The sequence below is a fragment of the Mytilus trossulus genome, chromosome 14 (assembly GCF_036588685.1).
Source record: "Mytilus trossulus isolate FHL-02 chromosome 14, PNRI_Mtr1.1.1.hap1, whole genome shotgun sequence".
In the NCBI taxonomy this organism is placed as follows: Eukaryota; Metazoa; Mollusca; class Bivalvia; order Mytilida; family Mytilidae; genus Mytilus; species Mytilus trossulus.
Window position 1 is genome coordinate 61,166,315 of NC_086386.1, and position 16,433 is coordinate 61,182,747.

The 16,433-nt window shown below is 30.0% G+C and overlaps 1 protein-coding gene across 1 annotated transcript in view; it reads right to left on the reverse strand.

The window, feature by feature from the left end:
- Window positions 1–16,433, reverse strand: part of LOC134697007 (putative protocadherin beta-18) — an 82,106-nt gene that overhangs the window by 61,402 nt on the left and 4,271 nt on the right. The window contains exon 2 of the mRNA XM_063559005.1: window positions 7,394–7,631. The gene's annotated coding sequence lies outside the window, so the exon portion shown is untranslated. The remainder of the gene's footprint in view (window positions 1–7,393; window positions 7,632–16,433) is intronic.

Sequence of the window (16,433 nt, forward strand, 5' to 3'; positions counted from 1 at the left end):
TTTAAGAAAGTTATTAAAATTCTAAAAACTTTAACCACAGACTGAATATAATGTTTCCTCGCAGAAAAACTAAGTCAATTTATAAGTAAAATACGGAGAAATAGAATTTTATTTTTACAAAATTTACTTCTGGATACTATCTAATGTTCATAAACAAGCTTCTGTCCAAGTTTGGTAGAAATGCAGTATAGTTTAAGAAAGTTATTAAAATTTAAAAAACTTTAACCAGAGTGAATATTTGTGGACGCAGCCGACAACTGAATGTAGGATCGCTTAGTCTCCCTTTTGTGACTAAAGTCAAAGGCTCAACAAACAAATTTGTAAGGGTTCCGCGGAACCCAGTGTCTTGCCTACTTTTGCTGAAAATCACAGGCTCAACAAAAATGAGGGAAAAAAAAATATTCTGCTTGATACTATCTGTCCAATTTTGGTAAAAATCCAGGATAGTTCATGAATCTAATAAATGTTTAAAAACTTTAACTGCAGACTGTATGTAATGTTAACTGGAAGAAAAACTAAGTCCATTTATAAGTAAAATACAGATACACAGGTACAAAATATTAACAAAATTTCCTTCTAAATACTAGCTTTTTAACATAAACAAGCTTCTATCTAAGTTTGGTACAAATTAAAAGTAGTATAAGAAAGTTATTAATTTTTTTTAAAAATTTAACCAATGAGTGAATGTGTTGTTTCCTGGCAGAAAATCTAAGTCCATTTAAAAGTAAAATACGGAAAAAACGGATTTATTTTTTTAACAAAATTTATTTCTGTATATTATCTTTTGATCATAAACAAGCTTCTGTCCATGTTTGGTACAAACCCAGGATAGTTTAAGAAAGTTATTAAAATTTAAAAAACTTTAACCACAGAGTGAATGTAATGTTTCCCTGCAGAAAAACTAAGTCCATTTATAAGTAAAATAGTAAAAAATCGATTTTATTTTTACAAAATTTACTTCTGGATACTATCTTATGATCATAAACAAGCTTCCGTCAAAGTTTGGTAGAAATCCAGGATAGTTTCAGAAAGTAAATAACATTTCAAAAACTTTAACCACAGAGTGAATATTTGTGGACGCCGCCGACAATTGAGACAACTAATAGCTCAATTTTAAACAAAAGCCCTATAATCTCAAAAACAAAGAAGCAAAAATAAATCCCAGATGTAAAATTTCTAATGAGCAATTTCGCCATTCATATTCTAATTGCTACAAAAAAGTCATCTCTATAACAATGGCTGAGGAATCAAAAGACAAGCGACATATATCAAAGGGCAATAAATGTGACTCACAAATGACACAGGCATTGTGTTTTTGTTGATAACTTTATGACACGAAGACATACATATCTGACAGGGTAAACTGATGTTTTTCTTTGACATAACTAACAATTATAGTGTGTTATTGTCCACTTGTGTCCAGTCAAACCGTGGAAAGTTGGGAAATAAAAACAAAATTATGGGAAATTGCGTATCGGATGACCAAATGTGACCTTTGTTTTTCTGACCATAACATGTTTTTGTAGAATGTAGGACGGTAAGATTTCAGTATGTTGGCAGGTTGAGAACTCTGAGCTATAATGATTTCAGTACCTAACATTACAGAACCAGTTCAAGAGTTGCATTGGTTTATGAGTACATGTGTACCAGTGTTTTTTGTTTTGCTTCTTCAGAATATGGGGGGTGTCAAGGACAGATTTTATAAATTTAAAAGTGATTTAAAAACAATCAAAAGTAATGGGAGGAATATGTTACAAACCCATACCACCCAACCAGCCTTTCAAAATAGAATCAAAATCCCATAAATGCATCTTTCAGCATTAAAGTTGATGCAAAAAAAAAAAGAAAGTTCAACATCGCCTAACGACTTTATTGCATTGAAATTTCGACCAAACTGAAATTTATTTCAAGTTAAACAGGAAGTCCTCCCACTAACATTTATACAACAACCTTGCAGATGAATTTACCGTACGTAAATAATGTAATAAATATTTTCAAATTACAATTTATTGACAACCTTCCTCAAACAAGATTGACATTATTGCTGTCACCTGACATGTTTCGTTTGAAAAGTACAACGTCTTGTTACCAACATGAAACATACAACAGTTTGACAAGATGGCAACCTAAAGTCACGCTTTTTCAATCGCCATAAAAACTATGAAAGCCGACAAGAAGAGTATGTCAAATCAAGTTAATAACAATGTCAGATAGTGCATGTCAAATAATTAATTATCTTTCATAGTCAATTTAAGAAACATTCCTTTGTCTACACACACTAACAAAAACATTTTTGAATAGATTGTTTATGATGCATCGAGTCTGACTATCACTGTCAAGTTTTTCCCTGCATCTTCCACGTGGATTAACCGAACACTTTATCTCAATTAACTATCTATTTCATGTTATGTCAACTTTTAAAAAGAAGAACTTTGTTGTCTATTTTTTACATTTAAAAAAAAAAGGTTTATAATTGTCCCTTCATTAAAAGTTCGTTTTTTTCCAGTAAACTGAGCAGAAATTTTTGCATGCACTTATTTTTGTGATTTTTTAACAATAGACTAAATCTATAAGTTAAAGCAATTTCCAGAAATGCTAATACATGTAACAAATAAGGCTCTAATTTGAATGACAGTTTTAATTTTGCGAGACCCTATCCTGTCACAATTCTTGCAATAATGGAAAGACCTCAATTTACAGAATTTTCAATGTGTTTAATGCCACTAACAGCGATGTAAGCTATATCATTGGAGACATTTTAATTGGCAGCAGAATGCTGTAATACCAAGAGAGAGATAACCCTTTTAAGCACAGGAAAACAAGAAATATTTATGATGATTTACTGATTGGTGTTGAATGCCACTTTCAACACTGTTGGGAATTTCCAGTGGCGGATCCAGAAATTTTCACGAGTAGGGACCCACTGAATGTATAAGAGGGGGCCCGCTCCAGTCAAGCTTCAGTGATGTCCTATATAAGCAACCACATTTTTCTATACCCCCCCCTAAATCCGCCTCTGTTTTCCTTGTGGTAAATTTTTAATTGGTGGAGGAAGCTGAGAAAACTATAACCTTTAGCAGGGAAACTGACAATCCTACAAATATCTATAACATATATAATCTTTGTATGCTTGCTTTTGTTTTTAAAAGTATCCAAGTTCAAAATCATACTTGACGAATGTTTAACTGTTATGATAAACTTCATGAAAATTAAATGGCTGCATGTAGTTCTTAAACCTTTCATAAACCTATTCAAACTCAACATCTCATCTTTTGCTGGTAATATATTCAGATTCTCCAAACGAACTTTACAACACGCAATTACTAGTATACAAACAGCAATTTTAAGAGAAACCATTTATCACAATTATCATTTCAGATATTTGTCAAAGGTTAAGAATTAAAATAATTCCCACATTAAAATACCACATTAAGGTTGTACCTTACACTACAGGGAGATAACTCTGTAAAATCAGCAAAACGTTTAGGTTACGTTGTGTTGTGAAGGGAATATCAAGCTTCTCAATGATCAAAATAAGTGTTTGTCAAACTGCTATATAACCAGTGTAATTTTTCTGATTAAACGGTTGGTTCAAATTTTTTGAAATTTTTATATTTTTGTCAAAGGGTCAAAGTAAATACTTTGTTAAAATTTTAAGAAAATTAAACGAGCCAAATTGATTTTAGCTAAGGTGTTGGGTACCACCTTAAGTTACATAATTCAATGAGTCAGAGTTGATGAAACCATACATTTTTCATCTCTGAAGAATTAACTATGCTAGCTTATATAAAGATTTATTCAAAATAAAGAACTAATTCATTTTTTTTTTTTTTATAAAATAATATATTTTGACCTTGATTGAATTTAGAAGCTAGTGCCAACTACAGACAATTAAAAAAATAAATAGTTTGCATAATTTTTAAATGCGAATGTTACAAGTTCTTTTTTTAGCCAGCTGTATCTATTTAATTAATCAAACAATGTTTTAAAGTCACACTGGAATTAACACATCTTTATCATTAACAAACGGAAATGGCAGGTCATAATTTTTTTTTATCGAGATTCAAAATGGCAGCCTTTTGATGTATCTGACGACAGGGAAGGATTAGGTTCTGATGTGATACACGTGAACGAACGCCATAATTAATCTACGATAGTAAATAATGTTTTATGTTCAGATTACTGAATTATTGAAGTGGACCAATTCAGGTGAAGCGACTAAACGATCATAGAAAAATCTATATTTGTTTAGGGGATGTTTCACAGAGACAAAAACTGATAAGGATTCTAGGATTTTTTTGAAACAAAACAAATAGAAGATGACAATAAAACTAAATATAAAGTTTTTTGTGTTTTACAAATCCAAATCATTGCTGACAAGTCTTTATAATTTACGAGTTTTGATAAATGGAAATTATCAGCTCGTTAGGACGTGCTTTGTGCATGTGACAATGAATAATGCAGCCATCGGTTATTTTCAAATCGATTTCAGCTTGTAATGAGATCCTTCAACTGTACCTCCTAGCTTAATGCCAAGCAATGGAACAATTTTATAAAACATTTATAGAAGGTTTATGTATATATTTATACTTTTAAAAGTATCATAGACTTTAACTTGCATAAAAAAATAACAAAATGGTATGTCTTTTTGAATGCATTGGCATCATTGCAAATCATGCAATAATGACAGTGCAAAAAAGCTGCTAGCCTTGAAATTTTCAGACTTAAAAATAACTTCCTTCCTGTCTCCCTTCTGTTTAAGAAAGTCATTGAGGGATATTCAAGCCTTAAAATGGAAAAATTGCATAATAAACTCAAGTTCAATCAAATATTGCAAAATTTCAAATATCTTAAGTCTAGCTTAAAGTTAATTATACTTATTGAATAGAAACCTAACCATGATGGATAGAAATTAATGCCATTGGATAATCAAGTAGAATTTGATCTGTGCGTCACTTAAGATGCAGGAACCATTAAAAGGTTCCATATGGAAGCATAAACCAAATTAGCTTCCTTTCAACGTGCCCTGCCTTTCACCCCGGCAATAAAAAAACAAACAGCGACCATAAATGTTTTCAATTCAAAGATATTTAGACTGAAACTCTATCCATCTGACAAATGCAAAGATCTCCAATCAATTTCCTGAGGTCAGAACTATTTCATGTTTCAGTCGTTTAATGGCGCTATAAGCACTTTTAGAAAGACGGAAAATGGCCTTACAATTTCCTGGCCCTGATTTACAACTCTCAAAAGTACCCTGATGTGTATAAACAGATCATAGTTAGCCATTTGCAGACAATAGCTATAAATAATGCTGGACTTAGCCAGTCAAGCCTTAATAATGCAGTTTCCTAATCTGACAGTTCTACGATGAACTAGTACATTAAATATCGTAATTAAAATGGTAGAAGCAAGTTATTACTAATATTTATCTGATCAATAAACTAAGACAAAAGACTCATATTGATATTAGCATTTAAAGCTCATTGCTGTGGGGCAAATTTCAAAGACAAAAGGAAAGAAAAAATAAGTGGGGATAACAATTAAAAAAAAAATTGGCCCCCCTCGAGTCAATTATTATCAACGTTAAGTAAGAAGACATGGGGTTCAGGGACTTTTTGGCAAAACAAATATCATGATATGAAGTGAATCAAATTTGCTTTGAATTACATATTAAGCAATTAATAGGTTATGCAGCTTATAATTCTATAAAAAGTCAACAAAAAATAGTTATTTTATAAAAATATATTATGACAGGAAATTATGAAACGTATTTTATATTCAATTTTAAAAAGAAAGTAACTGCAGGAACAAACGTATTTTATATTTAATTTTAAAAAGAAAGTAACTGCAGGAACAAACATATTGTATATTCAATTTTAAAAAGAAAGTAACTGCAGGAACAAACATATTTTATATTCAATTTTAAAAAGAAAGTAATTGCAGGAACAGAAAATAACAAATATGGAAACAGTCTGTTTTATTTTTTTTACTTTAAAAAAAAACCATCTATTAGACAATGATCTTCCTCATTTCAATTGCGTTTTTGTAGAGTTCAAAATAAGATTTAATGAAAAAACTGAAATTGTATCAACCATGCTTCCTTTTATATTTTAATCTCTTATCTCATCAGCGCTACAAATGAGTTTCAGTAATGAATTCTGGGATTAATAAAAAAAATCGTCAGCGACATTAATTCTTTGACAATTCTTTTATCAAAATGATTACAAAGGATTTAAACATTAAAAATTTCCAATGCAATGCACAGTACAAACTTAGACTACATGCACGACATTAAATCGCTAAACATTTAGTGAAACTAATATGATTCTTACATAGATAAACATTCAAACATTTTATATAAAAGAAGGTCAAGATCTTTCACGGAAATAAAAAAAAACAACTTATTATTGTTTTTTCAACTTAAAATTCAAATAAAAGAAACAACACTTCAAAAGGGACCTTATGAGTAAATAAAATTTGTATTAGAGTACAAAGGATCATAAATTTTACACGTGAATACCCAAACCCAGGCAATAAAAGGGTTAAAATGTGCTGCCGCCAAATAAGCTTTGTTGGCGTGTGGTTATAATTTACACAAGATTAACTGTGAAACTTGTAATATTTCTGACGATTTTGTTTCGAAGACAAAGTGAGTCACACCAAATAAAATCGAGAATGTCGCTAGTGAACCGTAATGTTGTTGTAATCTTACTATTGCACGACTGAGCGTGATAAACAGTATCCAAATTAAACATGCATCGGTTACCAATGGAGAGATTGAAAATGTATTTATTTCTTCATCACTTATTTATCAAATTGGATAAAAAAAATCTACCCAGCTTCTGTTAATCAAAAGGAAATTTAATATAATTCAAATCTTTATGCTGCAAGCGTCCAATTTGGTTTCAAAGTGTCAACTATAGATTCCTAATTTATTATTCTTCATATTAATCCATTAGTGTTTTAAATAAAAAAGAGAAGAAAAGAAATATCTTTAATTTCCCTCTTTTTAATTAAATTTGAGATTTTCAAGCCTAAGCTTGGTATAGGTAGGAAAACAATTTGAATTCTATGTTTAATAACAAAAATTATTTATTTAGAACAGTTATTTCTATTTCATAATTTATTCACAAAATATCACCAAATAGAGTACTAATAAAGATGTGATCCAACAGCTATCCTTAAATGGCATTTATACAAGCAAACTATATAATATACTATTCAGTGGATAATAATAGTATTACATAAACATCTTCTCCTACCCTGGGGCAATTTCACTTGAAATAACATATCAACTTTAAAAAGAATTCTTGTGGTTAGGATACAAACAAGATCTGATCTGATAGCAATTTATATATTAATTCTACCTAACTATCGTAAATGTACCTACCATTTGAAGATATCGTTATCGCTATAATAACACCTTAGATGAACACTTTCATTCAAATTACAGGTAAGGTAAAACACTCCAGTGAAGTGGATGTTATGTGTTGAAATAGCACCTAAGTTGTCGAAATCAGTTTGATTTGTCCTTTAACGATATACTGTTTACTGTCTATCTGCAGATTTGATGACCATGTGACTTTGTGTTTTCTTATAGCGGGTAGAAGGAGTTGCTTTGGTTTTTCCTGCATGTAAACAAAAAGATTGTATAAAAGATTATATTACATTGCATACAAAATTATGAAAATTATGCAATTCAGTGTAATAAGAATTTAATAAAATAATATTGATACTGACTATGCAATATGGGCTTTACTCATTGTTGAAGGCCATACTATTGACCTATAATTATCAATTTCTTTGTCAATTTGCTCTCTTGTGAAGAGCTGTCTTATTGGTATTCATACCTGATCTTCTTTAAATTATATATTATATAATGAAAAAAATTGACATTTCTCACTAAAGATTTCATATGGAATTTTAAAAAAAAAAAAAATGTAAGTTAAAAGAACACACCTGCTACACTAGCTAGATCCCTTAACATTAATTAGAGTGACAAAATATTTTTATAAGAAACAAATTATTTAAAATATTATTTTTTCAAAATTAAAAATTGCAATTAGCATAATTATTTTCCAGAAATGTATATTTTTTTTTCAAATATTTATTATACAGTATACAGGAAATTTTGATTTCCCATCATGCAATCTAAAAAAAAATTGTTTATTGTTAAATAGAGAATCCGTCAGCCTGATATAGAAGAGAATCTGACAATGGCATATACACAAAAAAACAAATTATGCAAGTTAAACTATTTAAACAGGTATATAATTTGTGGAGCTGACAGCTAGCTAGACTGTTCTTCAGTTGAGTCATTACTGCATTATTTATCATATAAAATGGTCATTGAACCAGCTACAAGCTAAGATTTTACAAGTCAATATTTCATGAAATTTAGCTTTAAGTTAAAGTTTATCAGTGTGCCAGTAGTATCCATTTGGGTCAAAATAAAAGAGCACATTTGCAAATTAGTCTATTACTCTTAGTGGCTGGAAGCAAAGAAAACAGCCATCAGCGCAAGCTATAATAACATACAATTTTAAATCTTGTTTTAATTTGATGCTATCTAGTACCTAGTCACTACAAAATAAATGAGGATCAAAGTTATTTGATATGATTTATTATGAAAGGTTAATTACGAGTCAAACCATAAAATCTATGTTCCTTTTTAAAATCTTTTTTAAAAGCCCAACATCAATCATGGACTCAATCCATCTTCAGAGGATAAAAGCAAAAGTGTATTTAAAGTCTTTTTTAAAGACAATTAGTTATATATTATGTATTGAGTGTGATTCTTCGAAAAACATGCAACAATAAGACCTCAACTACCAAATTCCATGTTTGTATGGGTATGACAAAGTTGGAATTTAGTCCAATGCTGTGCTACAGGAAATCGCAAAATTTCTTCATACTGTCTAACTTCAAATTCAACCATGAGAGTTGTAAAATGTGTCTATATGCTTTAAAAGATATTACAATGTAGGAGGGTTTCATTGAAATGAAGCAAACTCTACAGGACAAGTTTTAGATATTAGCTTCAGACATATGAATTCCAAAAGGAGTGGACACATGAATAACACAAATACCAACCAGACACAAAAAAACACTATTACCCCCTCCCCCCTTTTTCAGAAGAACATTCAGACAACAGACATGATTATCCGTCATGACAATATTCCATCTCTTTTTTAGCAGGTATATCTAATGAATATCTGAAATTTAATTGGACAAGAATAGTGTTTTTAGAAATTGGTAAACTCTTACTAATCATGATGAAAATAAAAAAAAAGAATGAAACATATTTGTTTTGAATTTAGAATAGTTTGATTCATAACTTTTTAATTACGCCACCTACACTATGAGTTTAATGGTTCTATAAGACCGATCGGTGGTTCACACTTCAAAGAAATGACCTAAACCTCATAGTCCAAATAGAATCATAGTTAATATATTTATAAATCTGTAACCCAAGCTGCTTCACAAATCTTAGAAGTATTTAGTGCAATGAAAAAGGAATAATAAAACTTTTTATGTCCATTAGTCTATTTTCTGTCCTCTTTGAAGTACAAACTGTTGTTTTAATTGTCTTACAATTGTTCTTTTCTAGCTAGAGTGTATTTCAACTTTTATATTTTAATAATTTAATTTTAGTATTGCTCCTCATTTCTACAATGAGAATAATTCAGCTAATATCTTATAATGGACGAGGACATCCAAAAACATAAAGTGCAAATAAAGTTCTTAAATGTGCAAAACAGTTAATCTCACCAACCTGTTTTACGACATGGAAGTCAAATAAAATTTTAAATATTATATTTCCGATTATAATAAAAACAAATCAATAAACCAGTCTTTACTTCTAATAAGGTTTCAAAATCATTCATTCAAAAATACTCTGGTACGTCTTTTTATTAACTTCATTAGAATCTAAAGAGTTAGTAAAATATTTACTGTCAAAAACAAATATATTTTCTCCCATTTCTTTATGAATGCACGAAAGGGAAATAAAAATTCACAAGTTTTGATTTAAATCTAGCATTCTACATTGTGTAGCATGAAAACGCTATTGATAAATTGAAAATAAAATCGTTAATCTGCCAATTAAATCGACAAAAGACAACATCATAAATGGTTATTTTATATGGACTAGGAGACTGGGAGAGTTAGGAGAAGAATTTACTTTCATTACATTACAGAACGTCTGCTTAGAGAATCTCAATCCCTAGTGTGTTTATATTCACTTGTCTCCACAACAGGTAGTAAAGCTCTTGACAGATCGTCTGAAAATGATAATAAATTTTTTTTAAACTTTTTTAAAATAGATTTTTTAAATAATTCACAATTTATCAGAATCTGTGTATTAATGACAAAAAGGTTAATTGTACTCTTGTAAAATATTTCAGGGGTGAATTTATAAATTCAAAAACATGATGCAGTTTCTTTTCTGGCTGATATAAATAGACATTTTCAAATTAAGTTTATAAATTATAGTCTTTTTATTTAAGTTCTTCACCCCCTCCCCATTTGCCCACAAATGTAGAAATAGTTTTTAAAGCTATCATGAAGACAAATTTAGATGTCAAATCTAAAAGGAAATGTAAACTGTCAACAATATGTGCAAGCCCTCTACTCAAGTTCCAGGCTAGTATAAATGTTGTCAGATCAGCATTTTATTTTTGGAAAGCGGCCTCTGTCACAAGGCGTATTAATTTAAAGATATCTCAAAATACAGGTTACATATATAATCTAATTCAATCTGGAAATTTTTTCTTTGGAGGGACAAAAGTACCAAAGCTAGGTAAAAGTATCATAAATTAAAAATAAACATTAAGATCCCTGCGTTTTAAAAAAAAAATAAAATTTTACTTTTCCCAGCTAAATTGCAATCATAAATTTTGCCAGCGTAGATGAAAATTTATTGAAAATGTCAACAGAAAAATACATCAATATTGAAATTTCTAAGCCAATTATTCAAATATTCATAATACGACAGAATAAATAAATCAAAAACCACAAAGCCTTATTAAAAGTGTAAAATAAATATTACAGATGATTTCAATGATAAATTTTATTGTTAATCAAAATTCAAAATTTTCTTTTGTAAAAATCACAGTTGAGTCCCTATGAAAATTTGACAAAGAATTTCAGATTAAGATTTTAAGATGCGGCACTTTTTGTTTCGACGTGTGGTATATAGTCGAGATTTATGTAAAAGGGCATAATTTAATAACCCAAGGTTATCTTGATAATAGTAGAAAACCCTCGCTTGTCACATGGACAATGGGGTCCGCCGAAACTAAATCACAAAACTCAATGCACCGAAGACATTTAATAAAGATTTAGTTCAGCAAATGAAAATCTATAATTTCATCTATAGACTTGCCTGATCAATCTATTAACTATGAAAAGATAACAACTTGATGATCCTGACTATTTTTAATTTATCTTGCGAATATACGACAAACAAGCACCCCATTAAAAAATCAGCTTTTGAAAATAGTGACAAAGTTTGAAAGTTATCTGATCTTAACGGATATATTTATGATTTATCTTATCTGTCACTTCGTAAAAAAACAACATATTAAAAGTGTGAAATCTTTTTCTATTCTATCTAAAAATATTTGCTATATCATCTTAATTATATTTCATTGTTGAAGCACCTTTAATTTTGATTATTATGGATAAAATCTGGCGGAAAATGAAAATTCAACAGATAGCATCTACCCCCTAAGGAGTATCAAAAGTTCAGTTCTTATACTACCAGAAATTGAAAAATAATCTTAAAATTGGTGCTACTAACCACCATGGTTTTGACTTGAGGGTAAAACTAAAATAAAAAAAATTGCAAAGTTGTAGGGTCTTCTTATTCTGTATGTGGTTAAGGAGTTTCAAAAACAAACCACATTCCCTTTGTGTATAGACATGGCAAATGTTCATTTATGGTAAATGAAAACTTTTATATTCTTTAATTTAATCAGAGATGCAAAATAACATGCAAGTGCAGACAGATTAATGCTGAGATTTATTAACAAATGGAGAAGCATACAGACAGACAATTAATGGACAGAATTCAGTGATAGGGGTTTATAAAAAGACTAATCATACCAAATTAATTATTATTAAAGGGGGGCTTAACAAAAATGTCTAATCTTAACAAATCTTTATTTGGGTTTAATCTGATAAGAAGCCTTTCTTGTTTGATTAGACTGTGATACTTGTAAAATCATCATCTACTATAATGCTGAGTTATTGCATTTATATTTCTGGGGATTCATTACAAAACAGTAAAACACCCATCATACAAGGCTTCATTATTTCCAATTTGTTTCCTAAAGAAATAATTAAAACTTTTGCCTTATTTCCATGTGTTTAGATTAAGTCTGTGTCATATAAATGTCCTCCTGACAGTTAAGATGTTTTAACTTTAAAATCCGATTTCTCTTCTTGCTTGCAAATTATTTAATTTCAAACAGTCTCAGTGGCTGATTCACAAACTTTCATGAAAGGGGGCCCAGTGACTGCCTAAGAGGGGGCTCGCTCCAGTCATGCTTCAGTGATTTCCTATATAATCATCCAAATTTTACCACAAAAGGGGGGGGGGGCGGGCCCCCTGAATAAAACTCTATATTCGGCACTGAGTCTAAGACTTATTATTTTTTCCCCTCAAAGTGACATTTTTACTGGGTGAGGATTCACATGATGAATGGTTGTTATAACCCTTGGGATTTGGGACGTTCATTCTGATACCTACATTGGGTGAGTGTCATGCATTATTATACACATTAAAACATCATCCAAACTCGGAGTGGGCCTGAATGGCGACAGTAGCATTCCAAATTTCCTGCCCTTCAACCATGGGTGAACTTTATTGCAGACATCATTAATTATGATACAAATGTGTGTTATTAGTGTTCTCATCCTCAATATGCATGAACTATTTGTCACTGGACACAAAGCAAGGGTTGGGTGGAGGGGGTACATATGAGCCCAATTGAAAATAGTGCCATTAGAAGCAGCCAGAAGTGGACTATGTACATTCTATACAAAATATCATAAACACCTGGCATTAGCTGCAAATAACACTTTTTTTAACTTTAAATGCAGGTTTTCCATAAATTAGATCAAATCTGCAAATAAAATCATTAATTCCATTATATTAAATCAAAATCCTTATTGATTAATGTACCAGATATTATAAAATAAAGAATATCTTGCATCTTAATCTAAAAACAACTGCTTGTAAACTCCTCTTTGAAGAACACACCTTATTTCCTTAATGCTAGTTCTGTCCATTTACTTTCCCTTGTATACAGTGAAAACTTTAATTTACCGATTATCTGCCGATCTACACCAAACCACCCTGAGTGAAAAATTCTTATTCAACACCTTGGTAGTTTTTGTTAAGTCTGTCTTGATTATTATCCTATATTATTTGAATAGGCAATTTAACCTCACTGTTATGACATTACAGTCTTTCTTCAAAAATTTCCAGAAGCGTAAAAAAAATTGTGAATTAAACATGAACCAGACATTTTTCTTAACCTTAAATGCAAGAAGAAAAGTTTAAAAACACCAAATTAAGACATAAATTTGGTTAAAGACATGATAATTTATGGTTTAAATCAAATGTGATGAACTCAAAATTATAGGTTTTCAAAATGAAATCATTAAAAGTCGTCATTATCCTTTTTAGTGGTTAAAGGAAAGGTTAATTTCTCTAAAATACAAAGTGAGAGCATGACAGGTGTAGCACGTATACAATACTGTGACACAATGATTAGGTTCCAAGATAAAATCTACCCTTTCGCACCCCAACAATTAGACCAACAATTACCACCTTCAGCAAGAATAATTTACTGATTTCATTTTGCAAATGGTCAGAACTGGCGACAAATTTCATTAATTATGACTGCAATTAAACCAAACCACAAACTACTTTCAGTCACTCAAATTTCTCTATGGTTAAAATTTAGTAAATGGTTATTAACAATTTAGAAGCTAGATAAATTAAGAGGACTATAAAATATTCAGTTCTGAAAATTAGACCTAACATTTTATAGAGCTAATCAGTTAAAATAAAATAGAAAATGTGTCCATGGAACACAGATGATGCCCCATCTTGAAATTAACACTATAAAGGGGCATAACTCCAATACTGTAAAAGTGATGCCACAAAAATTCAAACTTGATCTGAGTTTTCAGTTTTGTGCATATAAGTTTTATAACATTTGGGTTGAGGAGACCAAAGTAAGAGAACAGAAACTGATTTCGAAACATTCGTTATAAGGACAAACTGAAGGACAACAGTATAAATCCTTAGTGTAGCATTGAGGGCATAAAAATCCTACCATAACTACTTTAATATGAAACATATCATCGGTTCAATCTTGTCTTATAACCATGTGCATTCTTAGATATTTTCTTTAAATAAGAGGTGTGTAAGGGGTATATACCAATGAAAAAGTAATCCGATAAAATCATACAACCAAAAGATATTTTTTAAATATTTTTTTAAATCTGTCAACAATCCATCTTTTTGATAAAATCATGCAACTAACAATACAATTTTCTTGATACAGTACAGAAATAATTGGCCATATGGAGAGATTTTCATCATCAAGAAAGAACATATTTAAAATAAGCAGCGCGAGCCAAACAAAATAACGATAGAACTTATAATCCAACCTCCTCCAATTTTAAAAGGAAAACAAAACCTGCTGGGCCATTTCCCAACAAACATGTTTTTACATAATCAACTTGAATTGAAACTTTTAACCATTAAACAGCGTGTAAACAGTTAATATGATACCCAGCGTGCAATAAAGATACAGGACAAACAAAAACTGAATACGGATGTGGAGTGTATAAATTATGAGAATTATCATGGATTACAATAAAAAATTTACCAATAAATTCATAATTATACTCCCCATTTATTAAAAATCGTTGAATTTTTCAAATTTTCTGTAAATTTTTTCTCAACACCTGGCAAATTAACCAATGTTTTTCAAATAAAAATTATACAGCCTCTTGGATTAAATTATTCATTCTTCATCTGAAACGCAATTAAAGAGATAATCAGAGGATGGTCGGCAAAGCATGACAAACCACAGAAAGTTGAACCTTTACTTAGTACAAAGAGTCAATACTACCATATAAAACTATACCGTGATAGGTCAAACCCATATTCTCGTGGTCATGCGATGGGTATTATCTAGAATCGTGAGATGGAAAAATAAACATGGAATTAATATCCTTAAATGACATGAATTGTTTCATATAAAGTTGTCATTTTTTTCCCCTTTAGAAATTTATCGTCTTTTCAGAAAACTATTAACTGAAATAAACTACACGGTCAATTATAAAGAAAAGAGAACCAAACTTGGATACATGCAGGTTAATAATAAACAGGATGGATTTCAACGAACAGATCGTTGATTCAACCTCGCCGTAACATTAGAAATCACTTTTATGACTAAATCAAAGCATTTCAATAATGAGGCTCCAGTACAGATCTATAGAAATCATCATCTTTTTGTTTGGCGGAAAAAATAGATGTGTGGGAATTCTCAATAAATACATAAATTATTCCGTATCTTTTATAAATGACGGACATTATTTACATAGACTTACAGAATCTCAAGGGAAGATATCCCTGTTTTGATCTGTTAATTGTCTAAATTTCTTTTGTCTTTTTTAATTTGTTTGTATAGCAAAAGCTATATTACAGACAAGGAGATATAATTATTAAACATAATTGTCATAATTCCAAAATAATTATAATTGTTTTGAAATTTCCTCATTATATTTCAACCCAGACATCCCTGTTATGTCGGTTGTCTCATTCTAGTTTTTGTTTTAAAAAGCAAGATGAAATAGTGATTTTTCAAAATTCGCGTTGCCAACTTTTGAAACTTGTTAGCCAACCAATAAAAGCATGTTACAGTGCATTTGTATCACCTATGTGTGGTATTTTTTCTTCTTACTGGTAATAGAATTTTCTTTCCTTTTTAATATAAATTTGGATGATTCTTTTACTAGGTCAACCCATTAAACCACATTTTTAAAAACATATTCTACAGATTGTATATCAAATGTGATAGACAACCAAATTACATAAATTATCTGCATTGTGCTAGAATGTATCAGCTGCTTGTCACTTAATTATTCTTTTTGTACGAATCAGTGCAGCTATTCAGAAAGCTTTTATATTGTGCAAACCAGCTGATGTTATTTCATCATTATTACAATAAAAATTTGATTAGATTAACAAATTTATTTTTGTTATTTTTTTATAATATCAAAATGACATTTGTCTTTTCCCCCACATTTAAGCTTACTTTGAGATGTTTTTTTCCAAATTTTATCTACTTGTAAAATATTATTTTATAATGGTTATAGTCCAGGCCAGGCACATTACTCCAAAT